This window comes from Mauremys reevesii, linkage group 1 (genome assembly GCF_016161935.1).
Source record: "Mauremys reevesii isolate NIE-2019 linkage group 1, ASM1616193v1, whole genome shotgun sequence".
Lineage (NCBI taxonomy): Eukaryota > Metazoa > Chordata > Testudines > Geoemydidae > Mauremys > Mauremys reevesii.
In genome coordinates, this window is record NC_052623.1 from 178446365 (window position 1) to 178470076 (window position 23712).

Sequence of the window (23712 nt, forward strand, 5' to 3'; positions counted from 1 at the left end):
AAACTTCTAGTCATTGCCTAGTATATATAATTTTTGTTTTTATGTAGTATCATTTAATGGAAAAGTAGTTACAACACCATGTGGTAGCTGAGTTATGATGTGGTAGGCTGTTCCTTAGTATGGCAAGGTCAGCTTTCAAGCATTATTCTCTCTCATCCATATCAATGTATAAAGGAAACACACACTGTTATGTGCTTGTATGAACCCCAAAGGCTTTAAAGTACTGAAATTCTCATGAGGAGACTGATACCGCAACATTTCAGCTCATTTGTCAACAGCTCATTTGTCAGGAAGTGTACAGTAAAACAAGTGCTAGAAGTGAAGTATTGTTCTGCATCAACAATATATTTCTAAAGTAAGTGTGGACTGGACTGGAATAGACATAGGAGCTGTAAAAAGGAGGAGCTGTGAGCTTTCACATGTCCATAGTTGCAATTCAGGACTCTGTTAGGTTGCAGTGTTTCAGTACAGTCCTGGACAGAATTTCTTCATCTTTATGGCAAACAGGGAAAGTCTCCAAGGTTTTTATGTGTGTTGCAGGTCCTTTATTTACCATTCTTACAGCCTCTTCCGGCCCAGCACTGAAGTGCAGTACAGGCCTTAAAGTCACTTTCAAAGTGTCATGTCCAAAAGAGTAATAAATTCTGCAGAATTCCAGCCCTTTGATAATTCAGCTGTAAAATCATCCTTACTTTCAATCTGGAATATGGAGAACTCATCCATTCGTTAACAAGCTTCTTTGTTCACAAGTAGAAAGCCAGATTGGCTTTAGCTTTGGCTGACAGTTCAAGCATGGTAAAATGGTTCAGAAACAACCTATTAGTGATAATCCTTTAATAATTTTGCTTAGAACAATCAAGGCAGGGATTATGTGCATTGTTTCAATTAACGTGCCAATTATGCCTTCCTTATATTTTATTTTACCAACACAAATCTTATTTTGATGGCAAAAATAATTTTTGATCCTCTAACATCAAAGATAATTTTTCTAACTACAGCATTTTTCAAAGGCTTCAGCAACATGCAAGAAAAAAGCTGAACTCTCTTTCATAATTCAGTATGCAGAGTCATCATCTAAGTTTCCCTTACTTATTTGTTTACTTACTTGTTTATATTATACTAACAAAGAGGACCCAGTGCATAGTTCAGGAGTATGAACACTGCTCAGGATTCATTTTGTAGCTGCTGATGCAGAAGTTCCACTTTGGCAGTCAAAGATTGTTGTTGGTGTGTGAAGTGTCCTGCAATTTGCTTTATTACCCTGCAGATTTGGTCCCATTGTAGGAATAGATTTCTATTTTTTTCAATGGCTCTGCACCATCACAACATAACCTTTGAGAAGGTTTTTTTGTTTGCCTGTGAACTAGAAGAAAACTAGCAGAGTATTAATTTCTAATGTATACTAACTGGTAGTGAGACACCCTTAATCCCAAACTTGCTGCAGGCAGCACATATCTCTTAGTTTGGACAACAACATTTCAAGGTACATTGACAGTGGAAAATGCAACAAGCTTAGCTTGAGGAGCACAGAGCCTTTTTAATTAGTCCATAAAGAAGTCAAAGATTGTTTGTCCAGTACTTGCTGTACACTCTGGCATATCTGAAAGCTGATGCTTTCATCAAAACAGCCAACCAAAATCCCCACGGGCTTTATATCACAATGCCAGTGTATAGCTTCAGGTACATAGGAACTGCCATCCTAGATCAGATTAGTGTCCGTCTAGTATGATGACCTCTCTCTGACAGTGGTTGGTACCAGAGGCTTCAGAGGAATCCCTGTAATGGACAGTCATGAGTAACTTCTCCATAGGGGAGGTTTCTAACTCCAGGCAGTTAGTGGTCATTTATGCACTGAAGCATGAGCTTTTATATCCCATATAAAGAGGGTGTTTTTTTTCATCCTATCCAATGTAACTGTACATCTCCTAATTATTCATATAAATGTCTGTTCCTTTGTTGAATCCTGGTAAGCCCTTGGTCACAATTGTCTTATGGCAATGAGTTTCACAAGTTAGTTATGCACTCTGTGAGAGACCTATTTCCATCTAGCAGTTTTAAATTTCTTGCCTGTGCATGTAATTGACTGTACCCTCTTTCTTGAATTCTGAGAAGGGGAGATCCCTGTGCCTGATTTACTTTCTCTGAACCCTACATTATTATTTCATATCTCTCTTTTCTGACCTCTCATATTCATTTCCTCTGCATCTTGTTAGTGTCCCTTCATGCTGAGGTCATCATTCCTTTGGTCATTTCTTTTGCCTTTCAGTACCTATCTCTGCTGTGTTGTTGAGTTTTTTTGTTTTTTTATGAGGTGACTTGCATTGACCACAGTATTCTGGGTGATATATGAAAATAGGCCAAAAATGACACAGCAAGGTGCACTCAGAGCTAATTTACAGCCAGGGGTGGCTCTAGAGCCCAGCGGGGCAAGCACCCGCCTGGGGCGGCCCTTTCCCAGGGGGGCGGCAGGCTGGGCCGGTGGACCTGCCGCAGTCATGCCTGCGGGAGGTCCATCGGAGCCTCGGGACGAGCGGACCTGCCGCAGGCACGACTGCGGACGGTTCGCTGGTCCCGCGGCTCGGCTGGACCTCCCGCAGGCATGACTGCGGCAGCTCAACCGGAGCCGCCGGACCAGCGAACCGTCCGCAGCCGCGGGGGGTCCAGCTAAGCCGCGCGACCAGCGGACCCTCCGCAGTCATGCCCGCGGGAGGTCTGCTGCTCCCGCGGCTCGGGGGCGCCTCCCGGGCATGATTGCTTGAGGCGGCCAAATTTGTAGAGCCGCCCCTGTTTACAGCGGTGGGTAAACTTCCAAATGCATCTGAGTCAGTGCAAGCAAGAGCCTAAGCAGCCTGCATTGGTGTAATTACACTTGCTCCTGAACCGATAGTCACTTTTCTTCAACATTCCTCTGTCTCTGCTTCTGAGGTGCTACTGATATCATTGAAGTCAATGGGAGTTTTGCCATTCAGTAGGCCCAGGATTTCACCTCCAGTGAGCAGATGCTGCTGATCTCCATGGTATCGAAAAAGATGCATCCCTTTTCACCATCCTATGTCTGCCTTGCATATCTAGGTTTTAAACCCTTTGAGGAAGGTACAGTCTCCTATGTTTCTACAGCACCTATCACAACAGGACCTTAACCTTACTAGGGGTTTGTAGGCACAAGCGTAATAATACAAAGAAGTTCATTTTAAAATTAAATATCCAAAGAACACAATTAGATGTAAATATAGCATAATTTTAGAACTGTTTCCTCTTGCCCATTTCTATCAGTAGTGCCACAAATTAATACTTATATAGGTACAGAAAATATTAGTCATGCCCAATGCAAATTGGGACTCTATGGGTTGTTTCATATCCCCTAGTTAGCAGTAACAAAGCCATTTGTTTTTAACAAGTGCACAGTCCGTAATGCCTTTTAGAGAGAGTGCACATTAATCCCCAAATTGTAGATATTTTAATTATTATTAGCTCCTACATATTACTGGATGACAGGCCACAGTGGATATATAAGGAACTTGAGTAGCTGATATATGATTTAGTCCTATCAGCAGCAGGTGAACAACATTCCACCCTACAGAGTAGTAATACTATAAATACACTGCTTTATGTAAACGAATTCCATAGAGAGGAAAATCAGGTCCAATCTCTCATTTCCAGCAGTTTTGCAATGGTGTAACTTCTGATTTATACCAGTACAGGTAAGAGTAGAATCAGACCCCTTATTATTAAAAAAAACAGATTAAGTTTGTGTATATATCATTAACCTTTCCCACACTAAAATATCATGGAGAAGTATTTATATTCATACAAAAACCTTTCTTGAATGAAAGATTATCCCTGTTGGAAACTAATGAAGCTGTGTGGCTGAGATAATGACAGAAATATCTATTTCTGCAGAGGGCCTATGAGCCTAGCCTGATGCTATTGAAATCATTGGCTAAATCAGACCCATTACCCTGCCCTTGCAGGAGGTTATAAACTCGGGTCCTGTAGCATAAAGTTATACAGGTTTCCAATGTCATTTATAGTTTTGGAGCAAAATTCTCCCCTCAGATCCAAACTGTGGCTATGGGATCATGCTGCAGATGTAAGGAGAGAGTTTTATCCTTGCTCTGAGTTTTTCTCTCCCTGTTCCCACTTCAGTTTCAAAAGGGAAACAAATATTACAAAAATTATAGTAATTGGAGCACTCACCAGCACTTCAGAAAAAAAGTATTTTCTTCAACATCCTTGCTGCAATGTTTCATTAGTTGCCACTACATTATATTTAAGAATCACAGAACTATTTTCATATTTCAAAATAAAAAGACCCACCTCATACAAGCAATTAGGGCCTGATCCAGAGTCCACTGAAGTTATTGGAAAAGCTCCCATTGATTTCCATGGACTTTTGTCCTTAATGAAAATAGAGATGAATTTTCTATACACAATTTGATCCATGCAGTCTGTATTGTAAACAAAAAGGCTATCTTGTGATGATGAAATTTGAGCTTCTGCCTACATAGAACCTGATGCAAAGCCCACTGTAGTCAATGGGAAAACTCCCTTAACTTGAATGGGTTTTGAATCAGGCTCACAGACTGCATACAGTATGTAACCCCTGCAGGTTCCTATAAAAATAAAAATTAAAGGGAGGCAGAATTAAACATGTTTTGTGTGCATCACACTTTCTCTAACCACAGGTCCATGATGATGCATTTTAAAAAAGTAATTTACAATAAGAGAAATGAATTAACACTAGTGTGGGTGGAAGGTTAGCTTGCGCCTAAAAACAAGAGTGTCTTCTATAATAAAAGAGAGCTAAGAGCTATGGTGATAAAACTTTGTGGCAAAGCATGGAGGATCACCGCAACCTACCTCATCCCTTATTTTTTTGGGGGCTAACAGGCCCCAGTCAGGATCACCTCCGTTGTACTAGCCACTCCTGCCTGTTTGTGGATGTCCAGGCCCTTGGAGAGATCTCTGAACAGGCCACACAGCTGTAAGCCACTGACTTCTTACCCACCCTGTTTCCATAAGTGGAGGAGAGAACAGTTACAGTCCTTAATAAAGATGTCATCCTAATGTTTTAAAGAGTTTGACTGTTATACAAACTCTTCATGTGGCTGAAATCTGGGGGATTGACTTAGGGGAGCTCTCTGGGGGCAGGGAAGCGGTAGAATAAAGAATATTTTTAGGTGGTTTATTTCATGCTCTAACAGGAGTGTATTTATGAGCTGAGAAATGGGAAATAAATGTAGCTGTTAGAATAAAAAAAAATTGACCATGCAACCATTTTAATTTGCTAAATATCCCAGACTGTGCTTTTCAGGGGCTTTTGTGAAATGTGAATAACCTTTTCTGATACTATATTACATTCAAAACAGGAGCTAGCTTCCCACGGACCATGACAATTTGGATTTTGGAAACTAATAAATGGCCAGTTAAAAGCAGCAGTAATGATATTGCCAGTCAAGAAGATATGACAGGTGTGTCTAAGTAATAAGCTCTTTCCTGTTTAAAAAAGAAAATGAAAAATGCCTTTGCTTTCAAGAAAGGGTTATCTGCATAAGACACGCCAAATAGCTTACCCAAGCTCCATGTTGAGCAGATGGAAGGAATAATAACACTGAAGCTATGAGGAGTCCCTACAGGGTGGGTCAGCTGGAAGGTCTAGTTCATTATCTGTTGAAATGTAAATTTTATGTTGCCATGGGGGAAGGGGAAAATGGATTACGCCTTTGTTTAAAAAGACAGGACTCCATGTTTCCTATACTTCAGCAGCAATGACGTTTGCTGAAGCCTTCACTCCCTACTACGGAATCAGGAATCAGCATCTAAGCTTTCATCAAAGAGAAATTAAATTTCTAGCCCTTCTGGCTCTGAAGAAAGATTCCAAAATGTGAACCAAGTATTAACTGATTTAGTCTTGATTCTCCCTACCCTGAAAACAGACAGCTTGAAACAGTAGGCCTGATTTTCAGTTACATTGAAGCCTCTTTATGATGCTGTGGCAGTGTAAAGGAGCCCCAAAGGGGGGGAAAATGGCCCCCATGCAAACCTCCCCACCCTGCATAGAGGACCTTCCTTGCCTATTTTGAACTGTTTTAAAGGTTCTATGATGTCCTAGTCTCAGCCCTCTGTGTAGGGAGCGGATTGGTAGTATCTCCAACATACCCTCAGAGTCCACTCCTTTGTACTTTGTCTATTCTCTGCTTCCAGGACTCCAAAAAGCCCTATTTTACAGGTGAGGAAGGTGAGGTGGAGAGTGGTTCGATATCTTGCCCAAGGTCACACAATGAGTCAGAATAGGACTTTGGGCCTCCTGTGTCTCAATCCCAGTCCACTAGACCACACTCCCCCATTTAGAAGGAGAAATGTGGTGGGAATTGTTCCAGATGCTGCTGTGACTTACCGTATGATGTCTGATGGGTGCTCATGAACTGTAAATTAAAGACTGATTCTGAGTTGTACTGGGCAGCAAATCTGTTTTACTGAATCTATTTGCCTTTTTACTCATGCTATTTAGTATGAATTTATCCCTCGTGGCAAAAATCAGATTAATAAATAAATTTTATTGGTAGGATTAAACTTCAGCTCTGAATTTCCTTGAATTCTGAGGGTTTAAATTAAAGGTTATTTTAACAGAAGTTTTTTGGTCTAATCACTTGTGGCATTTCTGAGGCAATTAACTTTTTATTCTTCCAAGAATGCCACATCCATAAAGAATATTCATTATGTTCCTGTGTCCTGCAGTATTTGGTGGAATATAGGCTATGCCTACACTAGAAATACTACAGCAGTACAGTTGCAACATGTTATAGCACTGTGCTGTAGACACTACAGCAATGGAAGAGGTTCTTCTGTCACAGCAGTAAATCTACTTCTCCCAGAGGTAGAAACTAGGTTGATGGAAGAATTCTTCCATGGACCTAGCATTGAGTATATTGGGGCTTACATTGGTTTAATTACATTGCACAGACCATGAAAAATGTTTACAGCCCCGAGCAAAGCAATTAAAATGACCTAACATTGTAGTGTAGACCAGCCTTATGTGTGAATGACAGTAGAGATGCAGAAAAATAAGATGAGGACAGTTAGCTGCATTCACAGAGACAATTGTGTCTTAAGTCATTTGGGGTACACAAGGCCAGGTGCGGGGGACAAGAAGCCTTTCCTCCTCCCCAACCCTTGTGCAGGGTTTGAGCACCATCCTGATTGTTGTGCTTCCAAGACTTGACCTTACAAGGCACTGAGCGCTCAAATCAAATCATATTGAGGAAGTTGATCAGCACGTGAAAGAATGCTGAGTTCATTGCAGGAGCGATCCCTTGTGCCATTGCCAGTGCAGAGTTCCCAAAAAGGAGAGGGGCCATATCTTGAGGAATGCAGAGGGAGCACACACTCTATCCGATAGCAGTGCCTCCAGTTTTTAGGCTCTTCCACTGTAAAATCAGTAGATACATTTTGTAAAATTCACTTGCACTGCTGGAAAAATGCTTTGTGTGGTGGTCTCAAATATATCAAACCCAGTAGCTAATATGCCTTTCATGAAGTTGATGGAGCTCTTGTTTCACAGGAGATGGAGAAATTGCACTTAGGATAAACCAACAAGCCTGTTTGTAGGGACTTCTAAACCTGAAGAAATAACAAAGGCCAGGCAGGAAAGAAATAAGTCAAGAAATGGTGGAAATAAATAAAAGGCTGCCTGCTGAGCAGGTTACAATAGTGCTGCTTTGTCAGTCTCCTGTGAAGGAATGTGTTTTCATGTCAGGTCAGGGGTGAAGGAGGCTGAAGTGTTGATCTGACTTTCTTCCCAGAAGGATCAATGTGTCACCTTGATTTAAAATTAACACCATTTGGGGAGATTAACTTCTAAGCTACACAGTGCTTTATACTAATCAAAATATGTGAAGAAAATTAACACAAAGTCTTTAGTTCTCCTCAAGGGAGACACTTTTTGGAGTTGTTTCCACTTGATTTAGTTTTTAAATGAGTATGGTTATAATTGGTAATTAAGCTGGCTGCATTTGGGGTATACAGATGAAGATGAAATGAGGAGTTGCTGCTTCTGAGGGGGAAAGGAGAGTAAACATATGGGAAGCAAATGAGGGTAATATGACACAACTCAGTTTCATTAACATTCAGTATTCAAGTCATGCAGTCTCTGCTTCATGTTAACACTACATTTGCTGAACTTTGTGTTTAGATTATATCACAGTCAGTAACAAGGCTGTAGAAAATGCAGAGTTTTCATACATATCTGCCATTAGACCCTAAAAATTAGATGGACCCGTGCCTCAGTTATAACCTAAAGTTTAGACATGAGCCAAGGTCACGAAGGTCAGATCTAGATGAAGATCCAAATTTCCCCAAAGTCTGGAGGACATCTGAAAAGTACAGAATAATCTCAGCTATCACTGTTCCTTTGCCTTATACCAGGCAGAAATTTGCACTGTAGAGAAACATGTCTTAAAACAATAAATAGTTTATATGCATGCCCCGCTTTCCAAGATAGTCAAGCATCGTTCACATGAAGACCCTGGCAGGTTTAAAATATTTCAAGTCCTTTCACAGGGCCTGTTTCTGTTGGTCATTGTTTAATGCCTATACACTCTCAGATGGTGTGTCTCCCAGGTCATTTGATGCAGCTTTGAGTTCTTTGTTTTCTTAGTTCTTTGAACCACCAGACCAAAGCATTCTCTGTGCTTTGTTGGGGGAGAAGGGGAGAGGAGTTTAAAAAGACATGTTACTTGCATTGTTTCAGTATTGCGGATTTGCATTAATTACCCCCTATTGTCTTTAGTTCCTGCAGGAAGTGCTGTTTATCTTACCCATTTAGCCAGGAGTATAATCACTAACAAGCCCTTACAGATACATATAACATTTATAAAGTTAATATAATAGTCTTTGAATATTCCATGATTACATAGCATTTGTCACAGCATCATTCTGTGGTTTGTAAAAGGTGGTTTCACTGGATGTAGTTAAATCTAATGGTATGTAATAAATGAATTGCAATAACATGTATATGGTCAGTTTTAAGTTTCAGATTACAAATTGATTAGGGGAGCACTTCACATTTTAACTCAAAAGGAATTTAGTTGCAACAGGTTCATGTTTTTATTTGTTTCCTGAAAGATAATGTAAAAATTAGATGGTGGCAATCTGTTAATCTATTACAGGGGAAGTAATCTACTAGAGTTCTGGCTTTCTTTCCTGTGTGCCCAGTTTATACCTGAGAAAATAGTTTTGAAAACTGTGACATGACAGTATTTACAGGCTTTGGATTTTTTTTGCTGAATATTATATGTGTGTGTGTGCATGTTTTTGTTTGACCATCAGAAATTGGATGACTTAATTATTTGCTGTTTAATCTTTCAGTTGTTATTATTTATGAATACGCATATGAAGTAAGTAATAGTGTGATGTTGTTATGTGTGAAGTAAGAATCTTCTTCTTTTCTCCTTAGTTGATGTGATTTTTACAGAATTTACACTGTGAATGGCTCTCTATGCAATAGGGATATAGGACTATTGTCCTATATCCCTATCCCTATTAAATGGGAGTTAATTATGGTCACTGACATTGTCTTTATGCCTCGAACTGTGTAACATGTAGGAATAGCAGTGGCTGGGATTATGATGCATAACTGTCTTGAACTGATAATATGGATAATTTGCCATGGACATCATAGGAAGTATAAAATGTATGAAAAAATACAAGTCATGAAAAGTTAACTTGACATATTTGTTACTAATTGTTTTATTGTCAGAATTATAGGGGAAAGTGATTTTGTGCACTGCCCTTATAGAATTGTGCTGTGATTGCGAAGCACCTCATTTGAGTAAGGGACTCAAATTTTCCACTCGTGTCAACATGCAAGGTAACTGTGACATCAGATAACTGCAATTCTGTTACTACAACAATCCAAGGCTGTAGTCAGCATGGCACCAGAACAGGTATTTTGGCTCTGTGGGTGTGTGTGAAGAGTCTGCCCAATACTGGAGGTCTCGAGAAATGTAGCAACAGAGGAGGCAGAGGAGGAGGATATTGAACCAGACATTGCTGAGGACATCCTTATTCCCCTAGACAGAGATAGGTACATAGAGGTCTTGCTAAAGATGAAAATATATTTTATGAAAACTTAGTCTTTTCCCATTTTTAACACACTTGTAATGGGGTATATGGACCTTTAAGGCCAGAAGAAGTCTCAGGAGCCAGGCTGCTCATTCTAGGAATTCTGCAGCAAACAGAAATCTAGGAAATGACTGACAAATGTTTTGAGAAGATAAATGGTACCAGGGTAACAGCTGGGTCTAGAAAAACCCAAGGCAATTGCTCTCTTTAGGGCCTGGAACCAGGAAGGAGTCTTGTAATGTAGGATGAGGCAGAACTCCCCCTCAGCTAATCAGGACAAGTTCTGGAAAGAAGAACAGAAAATGTTCCATCTCTTTCCTATTAGGAGGGAGACACATGTAGGAAGAGGGCTGCCTGCTAACCTCTTCCAGGCCAGAGAGAATAACATGGAGCTGTTTGACTCTGCCTCCAAACTGTAGTGTTGGAGAAACAGCAGACATGCCTGGGGAGAAAGGAATATTTGGTTGTGCAGATTTTGTTTCAGCTAGGAGAAGCTGTCTCAGTGTCATAGCCTGCCCATTTTAAAAAACAGGCCTTTGGGTCAAAGATTTCTTCAGCATGAGCCATAGATGCTGGAACTAGGGGTACTGGGGGTGCTATTGCACCCCCTGGCTTGAAGTGGTTTCCATCATATATAGGGTTTGCAGTTTGGTTCAATGGCTCTCAGCACCCCCACTATACAAATTGTCAGGGGCTTTCCCTACACAAGCGGCATCCCAAGTTTGGGAAACACTGCACTAAAAGATCTGGGCCCTCATGTTTAAAGAACAGTTTTCACCCTTTTAACACTTTTTTTGTTTTAGATGATCCTAGAGGGAGATTATGTTCAAATGGAGACATAATTTCCATAGCACTATGATGTCACACACTAGACTGTGATATCACGGTTGGCTATAGTAGAACAAAAGGCTGGAATATGCTTGAGGGAGACCTTAATGGAGCACAGATAGTTTTGATACTATCAGAGGTAACAGAAAAATACTGACTATACTACATTTTCTATTAATGTTGTTTTTTCCAAGTTTGCTCCTGTGTGATATTATCTCTTTATGACCTTCCCACCCTTCAACTAAAGATTGAGTTCACTGTGGTATCTACTGTGATTTCCTCAGTCCTTATCAACTGGGAGATACAGTGCATTCTAAAGTCTCCTCTATCACATGCTGTGTAGGAAAACTGTGAAAGTTAGCACAGTGAAACTAGTGGGGTTCCCTTCAGATTGCTCTGTCATAAGGGCCTGGGGTTTGGTCCACTAAAACTGGCAGGCATATGTTCTGAGACCCACAAGGAAATTTCACAGATCTCACAATACTTGGGGGAGACGAGTATTTTTAGGGAGGTGCACTACCTCGGAATTAATCTCTGGGCCCCTTTCCCACCATGACAGTGTGGCTCCCTCAGGAGATGGGTTGCACTCCAAATGCTGCAGCCTCTTCTCCCCATCTGGGCACATTCCAATGTGCAAAGGTGTGAGCAGCATGAGAGTCAGCGCTATCTCACCTGGCAAATACTTCTCTGCTATGAAGTGGGGTGATGCTGAGAAGAGCAGTCATCTCTCTCTACACCTTACCCACTCACAGCCCCCACTCCTGTATCTGGACTCCAAGTCACAATGTGTCTGCAGCAGAGCTTCCACGGGATCTGGAGAAGGGGATTCCATTTGCTTCTCCCCTCCCACTACACATCCCATTTGCACTTTCTTTGGAAGCCCTCCACTAATCCAAATGAAGGTGACATTCAGGCCCTAAGTATCTCCAGATGCCAGACTTTCACTTTCCAAAAAGGGTGACTCAAAATATTTTTTTAAAGTGTTATTTTGGATTAAAAAAGAACCAGACATGATGCTCATTACATGGAACCAGCAGGATTTGAAATGAAATAGGATTAGTTCCCTATCCTGCTGAGTTGTTTTCAAGTACCCGGAATGGATTAACAAAACAGGGTGGCTCTTTCTGAATTTAATTCAGGACTGTCAGTCAGTACTTTTTCCTGACTTTGCTAGCCAAAACTTTTAATGAACCCATCAATGGAAACTAGACCTTTGTCAACAATAAGCCTAATACTTTCTGACAGTCTTTAAAGATTAAGGCTCCGCTTGCAGATACATTGATGTGTCCTTTTAGCTTTAATTAAGTAAAAAGCAGAGCTAAACGCAGTCTTTACTATTCATTTAGTTCAGTATAGAAAATACATGTATTTAGCAGTTGAACATGGCACTGTCTGCAGCTTTTACATAATGAAAAATTGGTTCTATATGATGGTTTCTATAATATGGCTAGAAATTTAGCACGTTTTTGTTTAGAAATGTTGGAGTATGTATTTATACAGCTCATCTCTGTGCCCCTTAGGGTTCCCAAGGTCAACAAGCCAACATATTTTATAGGAACTGTCCATCTTCATGAGGCATCTCTCTCTCTCTCTCTCTCTCTCCTTTGCCTACTGCAGCTCAGCATTGAAACTGCGCTTCCTCACAGTGGTATCTGGTAATATTGTACCGTTCGGGGCAACTGCCTCTGTATTTCTCCTCAGTGGTCTGCAAAGGCCCAATCTCAGGCTTCCAGCTCCACAGCTGGTGCCTTTCTTGGGTGCAGACCCTCATCCCTCTCCCTTCTGACCAGGATATTTCCAGGCTACACAGTTCCCTGGCTTCACTGTGATGTTCCCAGGAGAGACAGGCTGCTTAAGTACACCTGCTTGTTTTGCTTCAGAGATTGATAACAGAGTGATTGTCAATAATTATAAGTTACCACACAGCTCTTTCCATGCAAGCCTATTTTATTCTTAAGGTAAAAGCACTACAAAGAAAGCATATTAAAAACAATGAAAGAACCTGGACGCATGCTAATAAGCTTACCAGACACCATTCCAACTCTAACATGGACTCTGGCAAGAGAAGTCTTTCTTTGTGCTCACAAGTCCATCACAGCTCCAACCCAGAACAAGCACATAGTCTTATGGGGCCTCAGTAGGCCAAGATGTTCCAACTCTTCCCTAAGAATTGGGGCCCTCCAGTGATGAGAAGTCCTGTCCATTTGCTGGATCAGAAAGAAGGCCCTGAGCCAGTTTAAAACCGAGCTATTTATTCAAAACTCCATTCTTTGTCTGTTCGTCTCTGGATAATCCAGTTTGAACCAGTATATGTGCACCTCTTCATGGGGATGGCTTCAAAGGGCTGGTAACAGAGGAAGTACATTAGCATCACTCTCCTCCTAGAGAAGGTACATATAATTCCACAATAACACACACAATAACATTTTTAATACAATGGACTGCCAAAGGTATTAACCCTAATTCAATCAGGTTTAATTTAAGAGAATAAAGTTTATTTTAATTCCAGAAGGTTTATCCAGGATATTGTCAGTCTGTCACACTGTGATACGGCACAAGCGCTGACTCCTGGTGCTATGGGATGACTGCATATATAAACAACAAGCCATGATGCTAGCAGTCAGAACTAGCATCACAGTGCTCTGTCAGTGCACTTTGACTCATGCACATGTACCGGGATGCCAGTACTAGCCCCACAATGACCTCCTGCCCCTCAATACGAGACACACAGCAGGATCAGAATAACTTAACTATTGGTGTGATGTCAAGGGTGTAGAGTAGCACTAGTTTAACTAAGGACATATGGAGGATGTGGTTCTCTCTTTCTACAGGGTAAACAAAGCATTTTTAGTAAGTGTTAAGATTTTTTGGATTGTTTATGTCTCTTTTTTTTCTTTAGGAAAAAATGAAATAATTACAATGGAACAGATGAGCCCCTGCCGATATCATGTCAATGTGCACATGAGCACATAAGGAGCCAGGAGCACACTAACATCAGGACTACATTACAGCTTTGAAGCCTGTCACATGAGGCAGTACTATAAAGACAGGCACAGTCTACTTTATATTCTGTTGGTGCAGCTTGTGTTATCAGTTTTCTAGGTAAGTGCAGCGCATTTGCTAAGAGCCTAGACACTCACATACTTCAGCAGTGGCACATCTGTCTGAATGCTCTTTCAGACTTGTATGTGGTTTCAGGGGAATTCTGCACATAAAAGAAAGAAAGTCTTTCAGATGTTTATCATGGAAAGACACTGGCACGTCATTAAAGCTTCCTTGCTCGTTAAAACGGACATCAGTCTAGTTTTGCATTTTCAGGGTGAAGGGAGAGGATTTGCCTTTGGTTCACATAGCTCTTTCAGATCTCTGAAAGGGCACTGCAGTTTCATGATGCTATAAATGAAAGGTTGTGCATCTTTTAATTTAGCTCTACCACGTTGTCATTGCTGTTGTTATAATTTATTTGTATTACAATAGCACTTAGTGGCTCCCAATCAGAGATCAGGGCTCCATTGTGCTAAGTACTGTATACACAAGTGTTGAAAAGACTAGAGTTTACAATGCAGGTTTACAATAAGACACAACAGGTAGATGAAATGGACAAATGGGCATGTTGGGAGGTCAAGGTATGAGTAAAATTAGCATGTTATACTAAGCAGTAGTCTCGGGTCACTATTGCCCAGTCATCATGTGACTGTGCTCTGTAGGCAGCATGGCAGAAATAAGACTATGGGAGGGATTAAAAGAGGACAAAAAATGGCTTTACACTTTTTCCCATATGGAAGGAGCAGATTGGTAGAAAGCACAAAGGTGATTGTGGGAGAAGTAATGTAAAGGAGTAAAGACCAACATTAGCGGCAGAGAGAAAGTGGGAGTTGATTGCTTGCTAAGAGAATAAAACTGATAGACAGGGTAGAGCCAAATAATGACGGGCCTTAAAGAAGAAGACAACAACAAGCTTGTGCACTGGAGAGGAAGAAGTCACTGGGGGGAAGCCACAAAGATGAAGGAGGATAACATGGTCAGAATGACAATCTAGGAAGATGATCCTATCAGCAGCATTTTGAATGATCTTTAGGAGAATTGCAGTAATCATGGTTAAAGGGAAGAGTGTACATTAATTGAGGCATGAAATAAGGGCCTGGACAAAAGCTTTGACAGTCAGAAAAGGCTGGATCTTTGAAATGTTATACGAAGAAGCAGCAGCATCTAGATACAGCCTGAATGTGCTGATCTAGAGAGAGAACCAAGCTGAAGATGATACCTAGATCACAGGCCTGAGTGACTGGGAGGATGATGTGGTATCCACAGTGACAGTGAAAACAGGGTGAGGGAAGGCTACTGGGGGCAAGATCAGCTCAATTCTGGCCATGCTAAATGTAAGTAGGTGACTAGGAGATGTCAGAAAGACAGGCTGAATTGCTGGATTGGATGGAGGGAGATATGGATGGAGGGAGATAGATCAGCAGTAGAGAGGTAGATTTGTGAGTCATTGGCATAAAGATAATAGTCAATGACAAGTTTGTGGATAATGCCTAGAGACAGGACACAGAGTGAGGTGAGGGGCTAAGGAGAGAGTTTTGAGGGGATGTACAATGAAAAAGGGAGTGAGGAGGGAGAGGACCTACTAAACCAGATACTGAAGCAGAGATAGGTGAGAGGTCAGAGGTGAATCAGGAAAGCACAGTCACAAAAACCAATATGAGGACATGGTTTAAAGAAACAGAGAGTGGCTCGTCACGTCAAAAGCCTCTGAAAGATCAAAGAGGAAAAGGATAGAATAGAAGCCCTCGAATTTGGCCGGGAGAAGGTCATTAGACTTTAGTGAGAACAGTTTCGTTAGTTTGGACAGAGTGGAAACTAGATTGTTGGGGGTCAAGTCCACAAATGGCTATTAGCCAGGATGGGTAAGAATGGTGTCCCTAGCCTCTGTTCGTCAGAGGATGGAGATGGATGGCAGGAGAGAGATCACTTGATCATTGCCTGTTAGGTTCACTCCCTCAGGGGCACCTGGCATTGGCCACTGTCGGTAGACAGATACTGGGCTAGATGGACCTTTGGTCTGACCCGGTACGGCCTTTCTTATGTTCTTATGTTCTTATGAGCTGGAAGTGAGAAACTCAAAGCAGCAGTTTTAGACAGCAAATACAATTCATCTGAAGTGGCAGTGGCTTTGTAAAGGGTGTTAAGATCTATAGATGAAAAATGCTGCATAAGCACTGCTTCAGAGCAAAGACTTATTATTAAAAACTAGGATCTTACTCATGGGAGTCAGGAATTTTCAAAGTTTTTCCTGGAAAAACAGAGAATGGGGTAAACTAGTAAATATTGAGACTGCTCAGGTAATTTTCTTAATTAGGTTATTGGAACAACATTTTACGAGAACTTGGAAGGAAGTAGAATCATTCCACTCCTCTGCCTCACATCCGCAGCTGCTGGAGTAGCCATAACTCCACTTTGTTTCATCATGTCTCTAATCCACTGTAATACCTACCACCCCCTCGCTACTGTGACACAATGGAGTAGCTGCTGCTCCAGCCCGGTCCTATATGACTCAGAGCAGTAATTGCAGGTTGGCTTAGCTACCTCACTTCTGTGACCCACTGGATGGATGTACAAGCTTATGGATTCACTTTTTACTTCAGGAGAATATCTGTTTCCCGGCTACCACACACATTTTTTTTTAAATCTGCTGGATGTTGAAATTCAGATGAAATCCTAAAGTAAAAAAACAAACAAAAAAAACCCCACTCTCTCTGCTACTAAAATTTTGTATTTAATAGCAAGATGATGACACTGTCAATAAGCAGGGCCGGCTCCAGGGGTTTTGCTGCCCCAAGCAGCCAAAAAAAAAGAAAAAAAGCCGATCGCGATCTGCGGCAATTCCGCGGGAGGTCCTTCGCTCCGACTGGGAGTGAGGGACCCTCTGCTGAATTGCCGCTGAATAGCTGGACCTGCCGCCCCTCTCCGGAGTGGCCGCCCCAAGCACCTGCTTGCTAAGCTGGTCCCTGGAGCCGGCCCTGTCAATAAGGTCAATGGCACTGAAATTAACGATTAATTTCTTCCTTTTAATGTCCCTCCAGTTCATTACAGAACTTAGTGGTCTATGTCTAACCTCAGTCCTCATGCTCAAAGGAAACCTGCACAGCACTTTCAAAAGATGAACCTTGGAGCTTAAATTCATAACTCTGCTCGACTCTAAAAATCATGAACTGAATAGATACACTGGATTTATGGCTTATTACAACAATTTGTAACCCACTCCCCCCCTCTTTTTGTCCTATAACTGGAGGGGTGTTAATGGGCCACTCTACCTTGAATGGTCCCTTAGAATATGTGCTAACTACTTATGCTAAACAATCTGCTCCCCCTTGCATTTAGCTGTGATGCCCTGAGAACCTGTCCCAGACCCAAAGAAGAGCTCTGTGTGCCTTGAACGCTTGTCTCTCTCACCAACAGAAGTTGGTTCAGTAAAAGATATTACCTCAGCCCCCTTGCCTTTCTAATAGATTTTTATGTCATTTCTTTTTTTTTAATAAAGCAAACTGGAAAAAAAATCCATCGTGCACAACCATATTGACCCCCGCATGGCTCAGCAGAAGGGTTTGGATCTTTAGAGCCACAGCAGAGCCACACCTACTGCTTGAGCTAACTGAACAGCTGATTGCGATAATAGACTGTTGTCCTCTATGGGGACCAGCCACTAGCAGCGGAAGAGAAACATATTTTGCCAATAGGTTTCACAGTTGTTGAGATACTCTGCCCATGGAATGTTGAGACTCTGGACTCCTAGGTCCTATTTCAGGTTCTGAGGGGAGCGTGCTCTAGTAGTCATAGACCCTTCTACCCCTTTTTCCCCAGGCTATTCCCTCATCCTCAGCTCCCCTACACACTACCTCAGACTCATGTCTCCCTCTGCTACTATCCCCTTTCCATTCAAGTCAGGCAATTCCCCCTCCACCACCATGTGGTACAGGTGTCAGCAAGAGGAGCAGTGAAAGCATAGAAGAGACAGTCTCCCTCCTTTGCTCCAGTGCCTGCCACCACAGCAGAGCAATTCTAGGAAAAGTCTTGCATTTACTACAGCCCTAGGCTGGAGCATGTATAACACTGACAGACCCTGGTTGGCGGCAGGCAGGATCAAACCTGGAAGCTTAGTGCATGAGCCTCTACCGCAGAGGTGGGCCCCTGAGCTCCTGGCCAGGGAGGCTCACCCCCAGCCTCTCCCCTGCTGTTCCCCCTCACTGCGCCGCCGGGCAGCTCAGCACCGGCGCACCCCCCTGCAGGGGGGGGGGGGGAGCAGGGGAGAGCAGGGAGGGAGGCTCACCTGCAGTCTCAGGGGAGCAGGTGGCAGAAGTGGGCGGAGGACTGAGGAGGAGCACCGGGCGGCCGCGCAGCCAGATGGAGAGAAGCGGCGCTTTGAAGGGGAAACCACTGCTTCTCTCCGGCTGCGCAGCTGCCCCTGCTCCTCCTGAGTTCTCCGCCCATGTTCGCAGGACCACATTCCGAAAGGGGCTGGGGGGGTTGGATAGGGGGTGGGGTCCTGGGGGATGGTTAGGGGTGGGAGGTCCCAGAAGGGGGCGGTCAGCGGACAAGGAGAGGGGGGGTTGGATGAATCAGGGGCTCTGAGGGGGGCAGTCAGGGGGCGGGAAGTAGGAGGGGACGGATAGGGGGCGGGGGACAGGCTGTTTGGGGAGGGACAGCCTTCCCTAGCTGGCCCTCCATACCATTTTGCAACCCTGATGTGGCCGTCGGGCCAAAAAGTTTGCCCACCCTTGCTCTACCACATGAGCTAAAAGCCAACTGGCTGTTAGCTAAGGCTGTAGCAGACTCATTTTTTATCTCTCTTGCTAAGTGGTCTTGGTGCCACTGGATGGGACAGAACACCACACCCAGGAAGTGTGTGGATTACACATGCATTGTGGCGTTAATGCATGTGAAGTCTGGCCCGAGCATAGGAGATGTGAGGGGAATGGAGGTGCATGCAGGGCTGGCTCCAGGTTTTTTGCTGCCCAAGCAAAAAAAAAAAAGTCAAAGCAAAAATAATAATAAAAAAAGCCGGAGTGCCGCCACCGAAGCAAAAAAAAAAAAAAAAAGGACTGGAGTGCCGCCCCTTAAAAAGTGCTGCATGCCGCCCCAAGCACATGCTGGTGCGTAGAGCTGGCCCTGGGTGCATGCTCAGTACAGAGTGAATCTTTGAAGAATAATACTGCAATTCTCTAACAAACCTCTACTGAGCAGCTATGAACCAATTTTTCAGAGTTCATAACATGGCCACGTTTGAGTGGATGTTCACAGGAACAGCAAAAAGCACATCCCTGACACCAAATTTCAAGTGTCTGCTCCAAAACATGGAGTTGCTAGAGCACCTCACTATAAGAATATAACATAGGCAATTGTTCCTTAATCTTATTCTTGCAAACAGCTAAGATGTTTTATTGAAACTTTAATAAAAATAAATCAGCTTGTGGCAGGCAATATGCAAGGAAAATTTTATCTCAAAACATGTTAAGTTTAGCAAAGTTAGGAGAAACTGAATACAGGGCTTTATAGTGTAAAGTGTTAGGCAACTATCAGTTCTACTATCAATTATACAGATAATAAAGTAAATTACATTTAAAAAAAATCTTTCACTATTATAATCTAATGTGGTAATACAGGTTTAGGTTCCTTGTAATTTTTATTCTTGACAGCATGGAATCAGATTCCCCACAAAAAATGCAGTGAAAAAATATAATAAACATAATTTAAGTACTGTAGAAACAAGTGTTTCTAAGGAGGAAGTATGACGCAGCAAATATCTTCCTATAATATTAAGCCTCTTTCTTGGTGATGAGTGTGGGTAGACACAATCCCGCTCTGACATACAGCCACTGTGACGTACATAGCTTTTTTGAACTGTGGAAACTTCTGAAAGATATAATCTACGCCTAACAGTTTAACTCACTCAGGTTAAGTACAAGTACAGAGCAGACCTGGTTTTCCTTTCACTTTGGATCACACAACCCATATTTGGCAATTTCCACCCTGTCACCCTCCTCCCCCTCCCCACCTTATCTAACCCTCCTACTCCCTCTCAACCCTACTGTCCTCTCTCACTGTTTTGCCTCACTTCTTCACATTCCACATAAAAATAATTTTTAACCCCTCTTTAGTAAAAACACCCTTCCTCCCTTAACTTCACGAGGTGCTGTTGTGAAAATAACAACCTTGTAAAGGATCAAATTTTGCTTCCAAAAAGCTTAACTCTGCAAGTGGCAGGGCATGCTGGCCCTGATCCACCAAAGTACTTGAACACATGCCTATAGTACTGTTGACTTCAGTAGAGTCTATGGGACAACTCGTGCATAAAGTACAGAGGTACCAATTTCACAAATGGTTAAGGCAGCTGAGCTCTGTTTATTTTTCTTCTCAATGTTCAACAAGTTGACTCCTGCCTCCTTCCCTATATACAACTGCTGTATTTACTACACATCCTACTACAGTTGTTCTCAACCAGGGGTACGTGTACCCCTGGGGGTACAAAGAGTTATTCCAGGGGGTACATTAACTCATCTAGATAGTTGCCTAGTTTTACAACAGGCTACATAAAAAGCACTAGCGAAGTCAGTACAAACTAAAATTTCATACAATGACTTGTTTCTGCTGCTCTGTATACTATACGCTGTAAGTACAATATTTATATTTTGATTATTTTATAATTATATTGTAAAAATGAGAAAGTAAGCAATTTTTTCAGTAATAGTGTGCTGTAACACTTTGGTATTTTTATGTCTGTTTTTGTAAGCAAGTAGATTTTAAGTGAGGTGAAACTTGGGGGTACACAAGTCAAATCAGACTCCTGAAAGGGCTACAGTAGTCTGGAAAGGTTGCGAGCCACTGGCCTAATCAATGCGAGTCCCAAATGTGTTCTCAGTTACACTGGTGTATCATTGGAATAAGAGCAGTGATTTCCATAAGCCAAATGCAAATTTAGACTGTGGTAATTACATATGGTATTAGGCCCTACTTGAGACTTGAATTGTATGGAGTCTCTCCCCATTTGAATCACCCTCCAACCTGTTCACTTAGCACACTGTGTCCCCTGGAAATAAGACATAAGATAATTCCAGACTGTAGAGGAATGACCCCAATGCAGGGATGTTTGCAGTGGTGTTGTCTCTTTCACTGATAGAAGATGGCCCAATAAAATATAACATCTCACCCACTTTGCAATGCTCAACCGGCGGGGGCCCAAGTGTGTTTCAACACAATATGTGACAAAACCCCAAAACGCGGGACACAGAAACATCACACAGGAAACTGAGAAGACTGTGGGAGTCACCCCTTCACAGACAATGCATGCCTTTTCCTGGAACTTCAACTTCCCCAAGGGCTAGTTCTGAGGTAGATAACTTCCAGTCACCAAAGTGAAGGGCCGTGCTTGTGGCACCTTAAAGACTAACAACTTATTGTAGCAAGTATGAGCTTTAGGTGACTTAAAGCTTAACAAAGATGCATAGAATGGAACTCACAGAGCACAGAAGATAACACACAGACAGGAGAGCATGATACATACAGACAGCATGAAAAACAGGAAGTCTTGACAGAACAGATGAGTCTAATCAAGGCAGAGAAAAAAAAATTAATTGGAGTGATTAAGATGGCCCATAGAAGGTGGAGAGGAGAACTTAACAAGTGGATAGAGAAATAATGGTGTAAATACCCTTAATCCCAGTCTTTATTATTTTGACAGTACCATTAATGGTCCATTAGTCTACCATATTAATTCAAGTTTAGTCCTCTCTTCTTTCAGTTTTTTTTTTTTTTGTTTTTGAAATTTCAAGTTCTTCAAGTCCACAACTGAGTGGTTCACTGGGTGTGTCTGTTGGTTTTTTTGTTCCTGATGATTGAATGATGTGATTCCTGTGTTTTGATTTTTTGTTCATTTATGTTTTCTTGTTGTTTGGTGGCCAATGTAATGTGCACATGGGGCACACATGCTGTACATGGATGGATATATCACGATGGTAGATGATGGGGTGTCTGAGATGATGTGTGTGATGATGTGTGTGAGGTCCTGTGATGATGTATGTGGATTGGATGATGACAGAGCTGGCATCGAGCTTTGTTGCTTTATTGCAAGGATAGTTTATGTGTTAGTTGTATGTATGTATGGTGTTTTGTGTGTAGGTGGAAGGTTTCAGGTTAGTGTTGGGCCTAAGCTGGGAGGGCTCTCTGTAGAGAGGATCCTGAGTGAGGAGAATCTGTTTAAGATCTTTGAGATATCTTGATGAGGTTTTAGTTGGGGCGCTAGGGGGTTTTTTAGGTGGTGTTCTGTTATGTTCTTTTATTTTTTTTTCTTTTAGTTTCTGGCCTGGTGGCTCTCTCTCTGGTCTCTTCTTCTTCTTCTCTTTTTGTTTTTTCAGTTTTTTAGGTTGTAGGTGTTGTATAAGTTCTTGAGAGGTGTTCTTGTATCTTGTAGGTGTTGTGCTCTGTCCGATTGTGGATTTGGTTGTGCTTGTAGCTTGGCTGTGGTGTGGTGTGATGGTGGATGGTGTGGTGCTGGGAAAATGAAGCTAAGTATGGCGGTCAGTGGGTTTCGGGTATGGGTGGTAGTTGGTATTTATATGTGTATTATTTATTAGCACAGCTAGTGTAGTGGAAATGGTGTGGATTGGGAGGTGTTGAGGCTGAGGTGGGATGGGAATTGAAAAAAATAAAAAATCTCGTGGATTTCCTTCTTTTTTTGAAGAGAGGAGAGACAGAGAGACTTGAAATTGATATATTAATATATACCAACTAAAACCATTCTAAATAAACTAAAAAGATGGTTGGGTCATTATAAATTTGATTTTATTTTTATTTGTAAGTTCTCTCACACCTTTCATGGGCCATCTTTATTTATCACTTCAAAGTTTTTTTTTTTTTGCTCCGCTATAGCTCATCTCAATTGATTAGACTCTGCCTGTTGGTATGCTGCTTTCCACCTTTTCCTTTTCTCTCTGTATGTATATAATATCTGTCTGTGTGTTCCATTCTATGCATCCGAAGAAGTGAGCTTTAGCTCACGAAAGCTCATGCTACAATAAATTTGTTAGTCTTTAAGGTGCCACAAGTACTCCTGTTTTTTTTCAAAGTGAAGGGAGATGTGATGTGTATAAGACTTGGTCAACGTTGGGAACAAAATGCTGCCAGCCCTATAAATGGGAGCCATGCCACCAGTGTGCATGGGGGGGGGGGGGGAGGGCAGAGTTAAGGTTGCCCTGGGCCAGTCCTAGCACCCACACTGACTGTAGTTCAGTCTAGAGTCAGACCGTTTGCGCTCCCCCTCGCCCTGGTTTTTCCCGTGTGGGGGAAGCAACGTCACAATGCGCTGGGTGAGTCCAACTGCTGCACACGGGGAGCGTTATTCCACATTCTACCTGGCCCGCGCGCGAGAGAAGAGAGGAGGGGAGGGGAGGGGCTTTCTGTCCTCTCACTTACCCCGAACCCGCACGGGGCGGGCGTGACGGGAGCCGGGGAGAGGGCAGGGACCACGGTAATCGACCCTTCCCCCCCCCCTTTCTCTGTAGCGCGATGGACTCTCCCGGAAGCGCGCGGGCGAGGCCTCGGGGAGCCCGCCTGGCCGCGCCGCTAACAATAGGGGAGCGGGGCTGGGAGCCGCCGGCCTGAGAGACGCGGGGAGCAGCGCAGCGGTGAGGGGCGGGGCCCGTACGGGGTGGGGGGCGGTTGGTCTCTGTCTGTCCGTGTCCCGGCCGCGCTCGGCGGGCCTGGCCCCGT

General features: G+C 42.6%; 1 protein-coding gene and 1 long non-coding RNA gene across 6 annotated transcripts in view; one reads left to right on the plus strand and one right to left on the minus strand.

The window, feature by feature from the left end:
- The first annotated feature begins 9950 nt into the window (after nucleotides 1-9950).
- Nucleotides 9951-23712, plus strand: part of C1H21orf91 (chromosome 1 C21orf91 homolog) — a 38618-nt gene continuing 24856 nt past the window's right edge. For 2 of the 5 annotated variants that reach the window (XR_005589387.1, XM_039504365.1), the window contains exon 1: nucleotides 23480-23627. The gene's annotated coding sequence lies outside the window, so the exon portion shown is untranslated. The other 3 variants (XM_039504366.1, XM_039504368.1, XM_039504369.1) reach the window with 3 other exon arrangements.
- LOC120385658 lies at nucleotides 12959-23520 on the minus strand. The gene is made up of 3 exons (XR_005589388.1): nucleotides 23416-23520; nucleotides 14091-14155; nucleotides 12959-13294 (listed from the first exon to the last, which is right to left on the minus strand). It is a non-coding gene; the product is annotated as an uncharacterized LOC120385658 (long non-coding RNA).